Genomic DNA, 13,055 nt, shown 5'->3' on the forward strand with positions numbered 1-13,055 from the left:
CTAATAACCTTACATTATGTAAATTTTTTTTGTTTCTGCTTCAATACAAGAAGCTAGGAGTTTTAATTTTTTATTATATATTGTTTATTATTTGGAGAGTATTTGATTAGCCAATCTCTCTGAAGGGGGATTTTACTTCTTTTGCTCTTACACAACAAATTTTAAATATTTGGAGTAGTTGTTGCTCCAGAGAAGATTCAGAGCTGATATATTTTTAAATATTTGGGGTCTCAGTTATATCCTAGAACAAGTTGTGTTATAGAAAATTCAAGAAAGAAAAGATGATTTGCCTACTTCAAATTATTTTCAAAAGCTTCCAGGAGATGTTTATTGGCTAAGACCTTACCTTAAGCTCACCACAGGAGGACTTAAGCCTTTGTTGGATGTTGCCAAGGGGGTTGCAGGTTAACTGATGAAAGACAAATAGCTTTGCAGAAAGGAGAAGAAGCTTCTGTAATCAATTATCAATTGTAATTAATTATAATCCAATGTTATTGTTATTCAATGTGCCCACAGCAATTCTTTGTCAAAAGAGAACATTAATGTGGATTCATCTTTCTTTATCTCCAAGTAAAGTTTTAACATCCTTTTATGAAGCTGTTGCGGTGTTAATAAATAATTGTAGGATAAAATCATGAAAGTATTTTGGAAAGAATGTCTTAAAAACATGATGAGACATCTATTTCTTGTATCAAACAGCAATTAAACTTGATTGCAGAATATTTATTGATAATTGGCCTATTGCACTGTAAAGTTCTTAGGCAAAATTGGTAATCATTCAAAAGACAAGTTGCTAAAATTTGCTTCTATGCATGCTTTTATATTTCCTGTAAATTTACATATGCATCCCATAAAGAATACATCTACTGTATTTATAAATAGCCTTTCTATGGGTGAAAAGTATATGTGATTGGATCACATGTTTATTCTTGTGTGTTTCCTTCTACTTCAGCACAAATAATCAAACTATGTGCTGTAGACACTGTTTTTAAAGTGCTAAAATCAAGCTTTTAATTTGCATACTGATAGACAATATATATAGCTCAGGGTTTGCAATTGCTTGAAATTGTTCTTTTTTAGATACTGCTAATTCTCAAATTTTGCAATTGTTCATGCATATTCAAATCAAGTTAAGAGAATGTACTGTTCCTTTAAAGGACTGTCCTTGGACATTTAAGAACTCATCCTGGGCTGCCTGGACAAGACCCCTTAAGGCAATGCCACAGCAGATTTGTATCCCGGGTAGATTATAGGCCTTACACAAGAACAATTGGCCATATAATCTCATTCTTTACATCATCAAACTAGTAATGGCTTGAGATAATAATTTGGTGTTTTTAGAGGATGTACATGTCAAATTGAAAAGACTTGTTCCCAATGTCCTCAATTTTTACTTGTACCACATAATGGTGTTAATTCTCAAAGACTTATGCTTAATCAATTATTGCAAATGTATACTCATATTTCTGATTTTAGAAAAATAAAAAATGCACATGTGACTATGATACCTTTTCAGGTTTTCTGTTTTAACAGGAGAGGCAACTAAAAATGTAATCATTGCCTGCATTATTTTTCTATACTTGGTGTTCCAAATCAAATATGGAATTGGTGTTACTGTCAAACATTTGAGATGTTTTGACAACAATTTAATGTTACCCATATTACTGGGATTCCTTATAATTCTCAGGGACTAGAAATTGTTGAACATATGCATTGCACTCTAAAAAAATGGCTTATAAAAAACAAAAACTGGCTGAGTTCAAGGCTAGCCTGGTCTACAGAGTGAGTTCCAGGACAGCCAGGGCTATACAGAGAAACACTGTCTCAAAAACAAAAACAAAAACTGGGAAATTATATCCCCATGAACGTTATTTAAATCATGCTTTTTAATTTTAAAATTTTAAAATTTGGATGGCAAGAAACTCTTTGCTGAGTGTCTATAGTATCCTACAGTTAGGCATTCTCATGCATAGGTGAGATGGAAGGATCCACTAACTGGAATAGGGCATTATTCTAATCAGGTAATTGATATGGGGAAGAGGGTATGTTTGTGTTTCTTCCACAGAATGCTGCAGGAGCATACTAGCTGCCAGAGTGATTGGTGTGACATGCTGACACAAAAGAATAATGCTGACCTGTGAGTTTACTGAGTGGCCTGATAATGGTGACAGGAAACCTGTATTGTGTGTATGTTCTTGACCCACCTTTGCTTGCCAATGTCCCAGATTAGACAAGCTGCCTTGCTTCAAGCTTTTAGACCTTGTGGGACAGAGAACAAAGAGACTGTGGAAACTGATATAGAAAAATTAATCAAAGTGAGGAGTTATAATAACTCTTCTCTTTCCTTTAATGTGACCAGTTATTCTGACTCAAGCATGGACTAGTCTATAGATAAATCCAATATTGGAGATTCCTATTATGAAGATGGCTAAAAATCTTTATCTGCCAGCTTACCTGGCTCTTACCACTCTTTCCTGAGAAGTAACAGTTTTTTCCGTTGATTCTCAAACTCACCTCCTCCATACTGGGAGGTCAGATCTGATATTTGCTAACTTACAAATGAATTGAGTGCTTGGGACATCCCACAGATGCTTTAGTCCTGTTGCTTTTAACTTTTGACTTTGTATTTCAAGCAGGTTGGTTACCTCCATATTGGCTCACCTTCAGCAAAGCTCAGATATAGCACTTATTCATCACTATGAAGAAATGATTTGAGTGTGTATTGTGACTTTGGTCTGAATGAGAAAATGGTGTGCTATGAGGGCTGGCACTCAAGGATGAACCACTGGATCTATGGCTCTTATCAACCTAAGACAGAATTATGTGTCAAGAGGCCATGTTTGTTCATAATAAACACTAAAAGGCTGTGTTTGTGCAAATAAATACAAACAAGCTGCACATGTTCTCTAAGACGGGTCAGAAGGAGTCCAATAGATTCAGTCCTAAGACAGACGTGGCCACCAGTCACCATAATTCCCAGGCAGGACCACGGAGCATAAGTTAGTCTTATTCCCTAGTCCAGCTAATTTTTAATAAATAAAAAAGGAGGAACTGTGCCCTCCCCCCAGCCTTGAGCTGGCTGCATCAGACCTTGTCTTTGCCATAGCCATCTAGCTCACCTAGGTTGGAGTCTTCCCACCTAGGTAAAGTCTATTTTCCTGCTACATCTGCAGCTTCCTACCAGGAGCAACTACCTGCTGAGTGGCTGAGCCTGTTTTCCTTACAAGGTGACAAGATCCTGGCATTGTGGGGGATCAGTTCCCCCCTTTTAAGTTCAGACTTATAAGTAAACATTGGGCTTGATCAGAAACGTTGTCTTAGTCTCATCCTTCTCTTTCTGTCCTTCCCATGCAGTCCCAGCTTTCCTTTCAGGAACCCAGTAACCCATGGTCTCTGGTGGCTACACTCCAACATGCAATAATGACACATGATCCACTATGTTTGTAGCTGCCTTATTTATAATAGCCAAAAGCTGGAAAGATGCCCCTTAAGAGAGGAATGGATATAGAAAATGTGGTACATTTACATAATGGAGTACTACTCAGCTATTAAAAATGATGAATTTATGAAATTCTTAGGGAAATGGATGGGTTTGGAAGATATCATCCTGAGTGAGGTAACCCAATCACAAAAGAAAACACATGGTATACACTCATTAATAAGGGGATATTAGCCCAGAAGCTTGGAATACCCAAGGTAAAATCCACAAACCATATGAAACTTAAGAAGAATGAAGACCAAAGTGTGGATACTTCGATCCTTTTTAGAAGGGGAAACAAAATACCCAGGGAAAGAGTTACAGAGACAAAATGCGGAGCAGAGACTGAAGGAATGCCAATCCAGAGACTGCCCCATCTGGGCATCCATCCCACATACAATCACCAAACCTAGACTCTATTGTGAATGCCAAGAAGTGCTTGCTGACAGGAGCCTGATATAGCTCTCTCCTGAGAGGCTCTGCCAGTGCCTGTCAAATACAGAATTGGATGCTCCCAGCTATCCATTGGACTGAGCACAGGATCCCCAATGATTTAGCTAGAGAAAGGACTAAAGGAGCTGAAGGTGTTTGCAGCCATATAGGAAGAACAACAATATGAACTAACTAGTACCCACAGAGCTCCCAGGATCTAAACTACCAACCAAAGAGTACACATGGTGGGACTCATGGCTCCAGGTGCATATATAGCAGAGGATGGCCTAGTCAGTCATCAATGGGAGGAGAGGCCCTTGGTCCCATGAAGGCTCTATACCCCAGTGTAGGGGAATGCCAGGGCCAGGACGCAGGAGAGTGTGGGTTGGTGAACAGGAGAAAGGCGGAGGCAATAGGGAGGGGAAACCAGGAAAGGGGAGAACATTTGCAATGTTAATAAAGAAAAAATCTAATAAAAAAGAATTTACAAATGTGTATATTATAGGGTAAAGGATATCATGATTTATTAATGCATACAAAGTAGTTGAATAAACTAAAATGACCTTTTTGTCACCTTGAGTATGCAGTATCTTTTGTGATGGAAGTATTTAGAATTTGTTCTTTACCAGTTTTGAAGAATAACATACTATTGTTAACTATACTCACTATCCAGTGTCATATATATATATGAGAGCATGTGTGTGTGTGTGTACATGTATGTGTTGCTGTGGTTGATTAATCCACTCTAATCTTACCCTGGTGGCTGTTCTGTGGTGAAGGTTCTTCACTACCCACCCCAATGCTCTGGATTCCCAAATGAAAGACATACACATGCAGCCTTACATTTAAACATGCCTTTAGAAGCTCAATGGCTAAGCCACTTTAATCCTCCACATTGCTAGAACACTCTTCCCTCGGATATTCCTGAATTATTACTTACTACAACCTATATTCCATCCTGGCTGCCCTAGAGCCCTGCCTGTATTCTTCCTCAGTCTGATCTCCAACTTTTACATGTTGTCAGTCTCTCTGTTTCTCTATCCTACACTTCTCAGGCCTTGACCTTCTCCTTCCCTGGTGTAGTGGCTATTCCTGGTTGTCAACTTGACTATATCTGGAATGAACTACAATATAGAATTAGAAGGCTTACCTGTGGCCCTAATCTGGAGGCTGAGAGATACAAGTTTCTGACCTGAATCTTGGCACGAGATCTGAAGGCTATGAATTCCAGAAGATTAAGATAGGAAGATCTACAAGTTTGAGGTCATCTGGGATTAAAAGTGTGTGCCACCACACTTTTAATCCAGGCCACACATTTGCTGGAGACCTATATAAGGACATTGGAAAAAGTAAGGCTCTCTCTGCTTTGCCTGCTTTCCTTGTGGGACTGAGCAACTGCTAGATCCTTGGACTTCCATTCATAGCTACTGTTGATCATTGTTGGGAGTTGGACTACAGACTGTAAGTCATCAATAAATTCCTTTACTATATAGAGACTACCATAAGTTCTGTGACTCTAGAGAACCCTGACTAATACAAAGTTGGTACCAGAAGTGGGATAAGGATGTGTGGGAGGACACTGTTGAAGTTGAGAACTTTGAATCTTCAGATTCTCAAGGGTTTGCTCCAGCTGAGGAAATAGTACCCTCAGTCCCACCCCTTGAAATAATGCTTTCCCCACAAGAGGAAGTTAATCCCCCAGAGTCTAATAAACCAGCAGTGACTTTCACTGAAGGAAATGCCAGACAAGACAATACTGATGTTTCTCAAGGCCCACCAATAGTTTCTTCTAGACCTATAACCAGACTCAAGGCAAAACAGGCCCCTAAAGGGGAGATAGAAAGTGTAGTCCATGAGGAAATTGAATACACTATTAAGGAGCTTAATGAGTTTGTTAATTCATTCAAGCAGAAGTCTGGGGAATATGTGTGGGGATGGATTTTAAGGGTGTGGGATAATGGTGGAAGGAACATAAAACTAGAACATGCTTAATCCCAGCACTTGGGAGGCAGAGGCAGGTGGATTTCTGATTTTAAGGCCAGCCTGGTCTACAGAGTAAGTTCCAAGACAGCCAGGGCTACACAGAGAAACCCAGTCTCGAAAAAACCAAAAAACCAAAACCAAACCAAACCAAACCAAAAGAAAAGAAAAGAAAACAAACAAACAAACAAACAAAAAACTAGAGCATGCTGAATTTATTGACATGGGCCCTCTCAGTGGAGATTCTAGGTTTAACATGAAAGCTCACAGAGTTAAAAAGGCATCAAGTTTGAATGGTTGGCTGAAGCGTTTATCAAAAGATGGCCTACTGAAAAGAAGTAAGAGACACCTGATATCCCTTGCCTTAGTGTTGACGAAGGGATTTTAAGGCTTACGGAAATTGCAATGCTAGAGTGAATACGTTGTGTAAAACCTAATCCTCCACAATGGGAAGGTCCAGAAGATATGCCCTTCACTAGTCCTATAAGACACAAACTGGTGAGAGGGGCACCAGTGTATTTGACGAGTTTTGTTCATGCCCTTTTCCTTGTGCCAGACCTTCGGGTTGGAGATGCTGCTGCCCAATTAGATGAATTAAATTCAATGGGGCTTAATTGGGCCCCGAGGTAACAGGGGCCAGGTGGCAGCATTGAATCACCAGAGACAAGGTGATTGTAGCTATTATAATGGACAGCATAGACAGAACAATGTTTACAATGATATAATCCGTAATGGTCAGCACAGGAGAGGTGAAATTTATAATGGCATGCATGACTAGTTTGAACCTTTGGTACTGGTTAATCAATCATGGTGTTTCCAGGCATGAAATAGATAGGAAGCCTACTGCATATCTGTTTGACCTGTATAAGCAGAAAAATTCTCAAACAGATGAAAGAAAGGCTACATTAGATCGAGGCAAAGGCAGTCTCAGTCAGTGAATCAATTTCCAGACTTGAGCCAGTTTGCAGATCCAGAACCCCTTGAATGAAGGGGTGGCCAGGTTCCCCTGAGGGAGGATCTTGATAAGATACCTAAAAGTTTTGCTGTTAGCCTTTCTCCAGTTCTTCACCAGAGGGACCTATGTCCTTTTACAAGGGTAACTATACACTGGGGGAAAGGAAATAATCAGACTTTCCGGGGCCTATTGAATACTGGTTCTGAATTGACACTGATCCCAGGAGATCCCAAGAAACATTGTGGCCCTCCAGTTAAAGTAGGGGCTTATGGAGGACAGGTGATTAATGGAATTTTGACTGATGTCTGACTCACAGTAGGTCCAGTAGGTCCCCGAACACATCCTGTGGTCATTTCTCCAGTTCTAGAATGTATAATTGAGATAGATATACTCAGAAATTGGCAGAATTCTCACATTGGTTCCCTGACCAGTGGAGTGAGGGCTATTATGTTTGGAAAGGCTAAATGGAAGCCTTTAGATTTGCCTCTGTCAAAGAAAATAGTGAATCAAAAACAGTATCGCAGGCCGGGCGGTGGTGGCGCACACCTTTAATCCCAGCACTTGGGAGGCAGAGGCAGGCGGATTTCCAAGTTTGAGGCCAGCCTGGTCTACAGAGTCAGTTCCAGGGCAGCCAAGGCTACCCAGAGAAACCCTGTCTCAAAAAAAAAATAAAAATAAAAAAATAAAAAAAAACCCAAAAAAACAAAAAAAAACCAGTATCGTATTCTTGGAGGAACTGCAGAAATTACTGCCACTATCAAGGACTTGAAAGATGCAGGGGTGGTGGTTCCCATCACATCTCCTTTTAACTCTCCTATCTGGCCAATGCAGAAGATAGATGGATCATGGAGAATGACAGTTGATTATCGAAAACTAAATCAAGTAGTAACTCCAATTGCAGCTGCTGTACCAGATGTAGTTTCTTTACTTGAGCTAAGTAACACATCTCCTGGTATCTGGTATGAAGCTATTGATCTGGCAAATGCCTTCTTCTCAGTACCTGTCCATAAGGACCACCAGAAGCAATTTGCTTTCAGTTGGCAAGGCCAGCAGTATACCTTTACAGTTTTGCCTCAAGGATATATTGACTCTCCTGCCCTGTGTCATAACTTAGTTAGAAGGATCTTGATCGTTTGTCTCTTCCACAAAATATCACATTGGTGCACTATATTGATGACATTATGCTGATTGGACCAAGTGAGCAGGAAGTAGCAACCACTTTGGACTCATTGGTAACACATATGTATATCAGAGGATGGGAAATAAAACCAAACAAAATTCAAGGACCATCTACCTCAGTGAAATTTTTAGGAGTCCAGTGGTGTGGGGCATGCAGAGATATTCCTTCAAATGTGAAAGATAAGTTATTGCACCTGGCCCCTCTCACCACCAAGAGAGAAGCACAACGTTTAGTGGGTCTATTTGGATTTTGGAGATAGCACATTCCTCACCTGGGTGTGCTACTCAGGCCCATTTACCAAGTGACTTGGAAAGCTGCTAGCTTTGTGTGGGACCTGGAACAGGAGAAGGCTCTTCAACAGGTCCAAGGCTGCTGTTCAGGCTGCTCTACCACTTGGACTATATGATCCAGCAGACCTGATGGTACTTGAGGTGTCTGTGGCAGGTAGAGATCCTGTTTGGAGCCTCTGGCAGGCCCCTGTAGGTGAATCACAGAAGAGACCCTTAGGATTTTGGAGCAACGCTCTACCATTATCTGCAGACAACTATTCTTCCTTTGAAGAACAGCTCTTGGCCTGCTATTGGGCCTTAGTGGAAACTGAACGTTTGACAATAGGACACCAAGTTACCATGCGACCTGAACTACCCATCATGAGCTGGTTGCTATCAGACCCTTCAAGTCATAAAGTAGGATGTGCACAGCAGCAGTCAATTATCAAATGGAAGTGGTATATACGTGATCGGGTCAGAGCTGGTCCTGAGGGCACAAGCAAGTTTCATAAAGAAGTTGTTTAAATGCCTATGGTTTCCACTCCTGTTATAATGCCATCTGCTACCAAGCATGTGCCTATAGCCTCATGGGGTGTTCTCTATGATCGTCTGACTGAGGAAGAGAAGATTAGGATCTGGTTTACTGATGGCTCTGCACATTATGCAGGCACCACCCAAAAGTGGACAGCTGCAGCACTATAACCCCTTTCCAGGACAATCCTGAATGATACAGGTGAAGGAAAATCTTCACAGTGGGCAGAACTTAGGGCAGTAACATGGTATTACAGTTTGTTTGGAAGAAGAAATGGCCAGATGTACAATTGTTCACTGACTCATGGGCTGTAGCCAATGAATTAACTGGATGATCAGGGACCTGGAAAGATCACGATTGGAAAATTGGTGAGAAAGACATCTGGGAAAAAAGTATTTGGATAGATCTCTCCAAATGGGCAGAGGATGTGAAGATATTTGTGTCCCATGTAAATGCTCACCAAATGGTGACTTCATCTGAAGAGGATTTCAATAATCAAGTGGATAGGATGACCCGTTCGGTGGACAGTCAGCCTCTCTTCCCAGCCATCCCTGTCATTGCTCAATGGGCACATGAACAAAGTGGTCATGGTGGCCAAGATGGAGGTTATGCTTGGGCTCAACAACATGTACTTCCACTCACCAAGGATGACCTGGCTACAGCTGCTGCTGAGTGCCAGATCTGCCAACAACAGAAACCAACACTGAGCCCCAGATATGGCACCATTCCTCGAGGTGACCAGCCAGCAACCTGATAGCAGGTTGATTACATTGGACCATTTCCTCCATGGAAAGTACAACGTTTTGTTCTTACTGGAGTAGACATTTATTCTGGTTATGGATTTGCCTTTCCTGCACGAAATGCTTCTGCCAAAATCACCATCTGTGGAATCACAGAATGCCTTATCTATCATCACGGTATTCCACATAGTATTGCTTCTGACCAAGGAACTCACTTCACAGCCAGGGAAGTGTGACAGTGGGCCCATGACCATGGAATCCACTGGTCTCACCATGTTCCTCATCATCCTGAAGCTGCTGGTTTGATAGAAAGATGGAATGGTCTTTTGAAGACACAGCTACAGTGCCAATTAGGTGGCAACAGCATGGAGGGCTGGAGCAGAGTTCTTCAGAAGGCAGTATATGCTTTGAATCAATGTCCAATATATGTTTCCCCCATAGCCAGGATCCATGGGTCCAGGAATCAAGGGGTGGAAAAGGGAATAGTTCCACTCACTATCACTTCTAGTGACCCTCTAGGAAAATTTTTGCTTCCTGTCCCCACAACTCTAGGTTCTGCTGGCCTAGAAGTTTTGGTTCAAGAGTGGGGAGTTCTCCTACCAGGAGTCACAACAAACATTCCATTGAACTGGAAGCTCAGACTTCCCCTTGGTCATTTTGGGCTTCTAATGCCCTTAAACCAACAGGCTAAGAAAGGAATAACAGTGTTAGGAGGAGTGACAGATTCAAATTACCATGGAGAAATTGGATTGCCTCTTCACAATGGAAATAAGCAGGATTATGTCTGAAGTGCAGGAGATCCCTTAGGGCATCTATTTTCAACTTTCTTTGTATCCAGCCACTTTGCTGAAGGTATTTAATCAGCTGTAGGAGTTTTTGGGTAGAATTTTGGGGGTCACTTATGTATACTATCATATCATCTATAAATAGTAATACTTTGACTTTTTCCTTTCCAAGTTGTATTCCTTTGATCTCTCTTACTGGTATTGTTGCTCCAGCTAGAACTTCAAGTACTATGTTGAATACCTAGGGAGAGAGTGGACAACATCTTCTAAGGAGGGAAATGGGGATGGGGATCAGGTGTAGAGAGAATGGCTCTGGGAGAGAGCTTGGAGTGAGAATCACAATAGATTGAGGGCATCTCTGGAAATTAGCTGGAGAGGAGAGGTTCTGGAAAGTGACCCTAGCTGAAGCTCCTACCAGCAGGGGATGTGAAGACTGAACAAATTGGAAGGGTAAACATCAACCCACCCACAAAAGCTTCAACCCAGAATTTATCCTGCCTGGTAAGGCGGGAGTGAATGGAGGCAAGATGTAGACCCGGAACTGTTAGATCTGGTCGCAGATTCTGCCACCGGAAGATTTCTAATATAGAATACTTTATGAGTTTAGGATTTATAGATTTTGCACCCAACTGTTGTGTTATCTGTTGATTCTAAACTAAGATTATTTGGTATTTTCCATTCGCAGAGACTCAGGTGGGCCAGAGAGAAAGAATTTAACCAGGCTTTGGAACAGGAAGACTGGACAAGGACCAAGCTCCAGGTAAGTGCAGTGGAGCTCAGGCTGGTGAGAGTGAGCCTGCAGCTAGCAGCAGGAACTTGGGAGTGTGGAGTGGTTTGACAGAAGCTGGCCTTGGGGAACAATCATGGAGCTCTGGAGAGGCAGAGCCAGGGTTTGAGGGAGAAGTTTTGGCTAGGAGAAACATGCAGTCTCAGGCTATATACTGGGCTGGGAACAGACTGAGATAGCCAGTTCTGGTGCCTAGCTGGCCATAGTGTGAATTGTTTTCTGTGTTTACATGCTACAGGTGTGAGTATAAAAGTAGACAGCAGGAGAAAGCTAGTGATAGTAAAAGATTGATAAAGAAAAGGAGGAGCCAGGGAAAGTACAAGTGGGGACAACAGGGAAGGGGGTAAGGAAGCTCCAGTTAAGAAAGTGTTAAATAGATGCCACATTTTTATGTCACCTAAAACAACAACAGATCTCAGGATGCTGAGGCACAGAGAGAGCAAAACACAAGCCAGACATTGATCTCAGAAAGCCTTTCAAAAGGAAAATAAAATATAAAATTAAACAAAAATGAAGAAAGAAGAACAATAAAGACGGGTGAGTAGAGGAAAGGAGGATGAGATCAGGAGAGGAGGATGAGATCAGGAGAGGAGGATGAGATCAGGAAAGGAGGATGAGATCAGGAGAGGAGGATGAGATCAGGAGAGGAGGATGAGGTCAGGAGAAGAGGATGAGGTCAGGAGAGGAGGATGAGATCAGGAGAGGAGGATGAGATCAGGAAAGGAGGATGAGATCAGGAGAGGAGGATGAAGTCAGGAGAGGAGGATGAGATCAGGAGAGGAGAATGAGATCAGGAGAGGAGGATGAGATCAGGAGAGGAGGATGAGGTCAGGAGAGGAGGATGAGGTCAGGAGAGCCCGGCTGTCCTTCTAAACTCTCAGGCTGCAGCAGATGAAGAGGAATGGCTGAAGCCACTGCAGTGTCTCTGTTCTTAGACATTCTTCTTTCTTATCAAATTTCCTTCTCTGGGAGGTTCTGAGACAGTTTCCCCTGCAGTCTAGAGGCATTCTGCTAGCAAGAGTTTAGGATCCAGATTCTTGGCACTTGTTCCAAGCTTCCTGAAAGGACTTCTGGGAAGTCCAGGTTGTCTTGCTGCAAACTATAAGAATCTTTAAAATGTCTTACCATTCATTGTTCAGTTAGGTACCATAAGTAGAAGATTCCTGACTTTTTTGTCATTCTCCTTGCTTTGTTTGTTATTTGCTTGTTTATGTTACACATAGTATATACACATACATTTTATTCGTCAATTCCAATGAATATTCTTTTTCTTTTATTAATTATAAAATGTAATCACATTGTTTCCCCCTTTCTCCTCCAACCAACTCTGCCAATGCCACCCTCCCCCTTGAAATACATGGCCTCTTATAGGTCATATCTGTTTCTGAAAGTACAGAGCTTATTGTCTGTCCTAAGTGTTCCTTTAACTGGAAGTGAGAGCTTGGCAAAAGAAGATATACCTCCAAGGAGGGTCTATGACCCTTCTGATTTTGTTCTGTAAAGTTCCCAGTCTTATCTCGCAATCACCCAGTTCTTTTGATAGTTTTTCCAACTTTTATTATTAAAGATTATTGCACAAAAAGTCTACCCCTAATTACCAATACATATCTATCTCTGTAATCATCCAGTCAGTGTCTTTTTCTGACCAATAAAAACAAAGGTTTTTTTTTCCCCTTTTTTTTTTTTACATTGCTCAGACAGGAAAAGTGCCAGATGACATAGAATTTATTTCATACATAATTTTGTATATGTATGAGACTGAAGATACTACCTACATTGAAATGATTAAATATATATATGTGTGTGTGCATATATATATATGTATTATACATATAATTATTATCCTTCATCGCACATATATATACAGGTGAAATAATATTATTTTTAAAAACACAGGACAAATACTACTAGAAGATC

This window comes from Mastomys coucha, unplaced genomic scaffold (genome assembly GCF_008632895.1).
Source record: "Mastomys coucha isolate ucsf_1 unplaced genomic scaffold, UCSF_Mcou_1 pScaffold12, whole genome shotgun sequence".
NCBI classification, from domain to species: domain Eukaryota; kingdom Metazoa; phylum Chordata; class Mammalia; order Rodentia; family Muridae; genus Mastomys; species Mastomys coucha.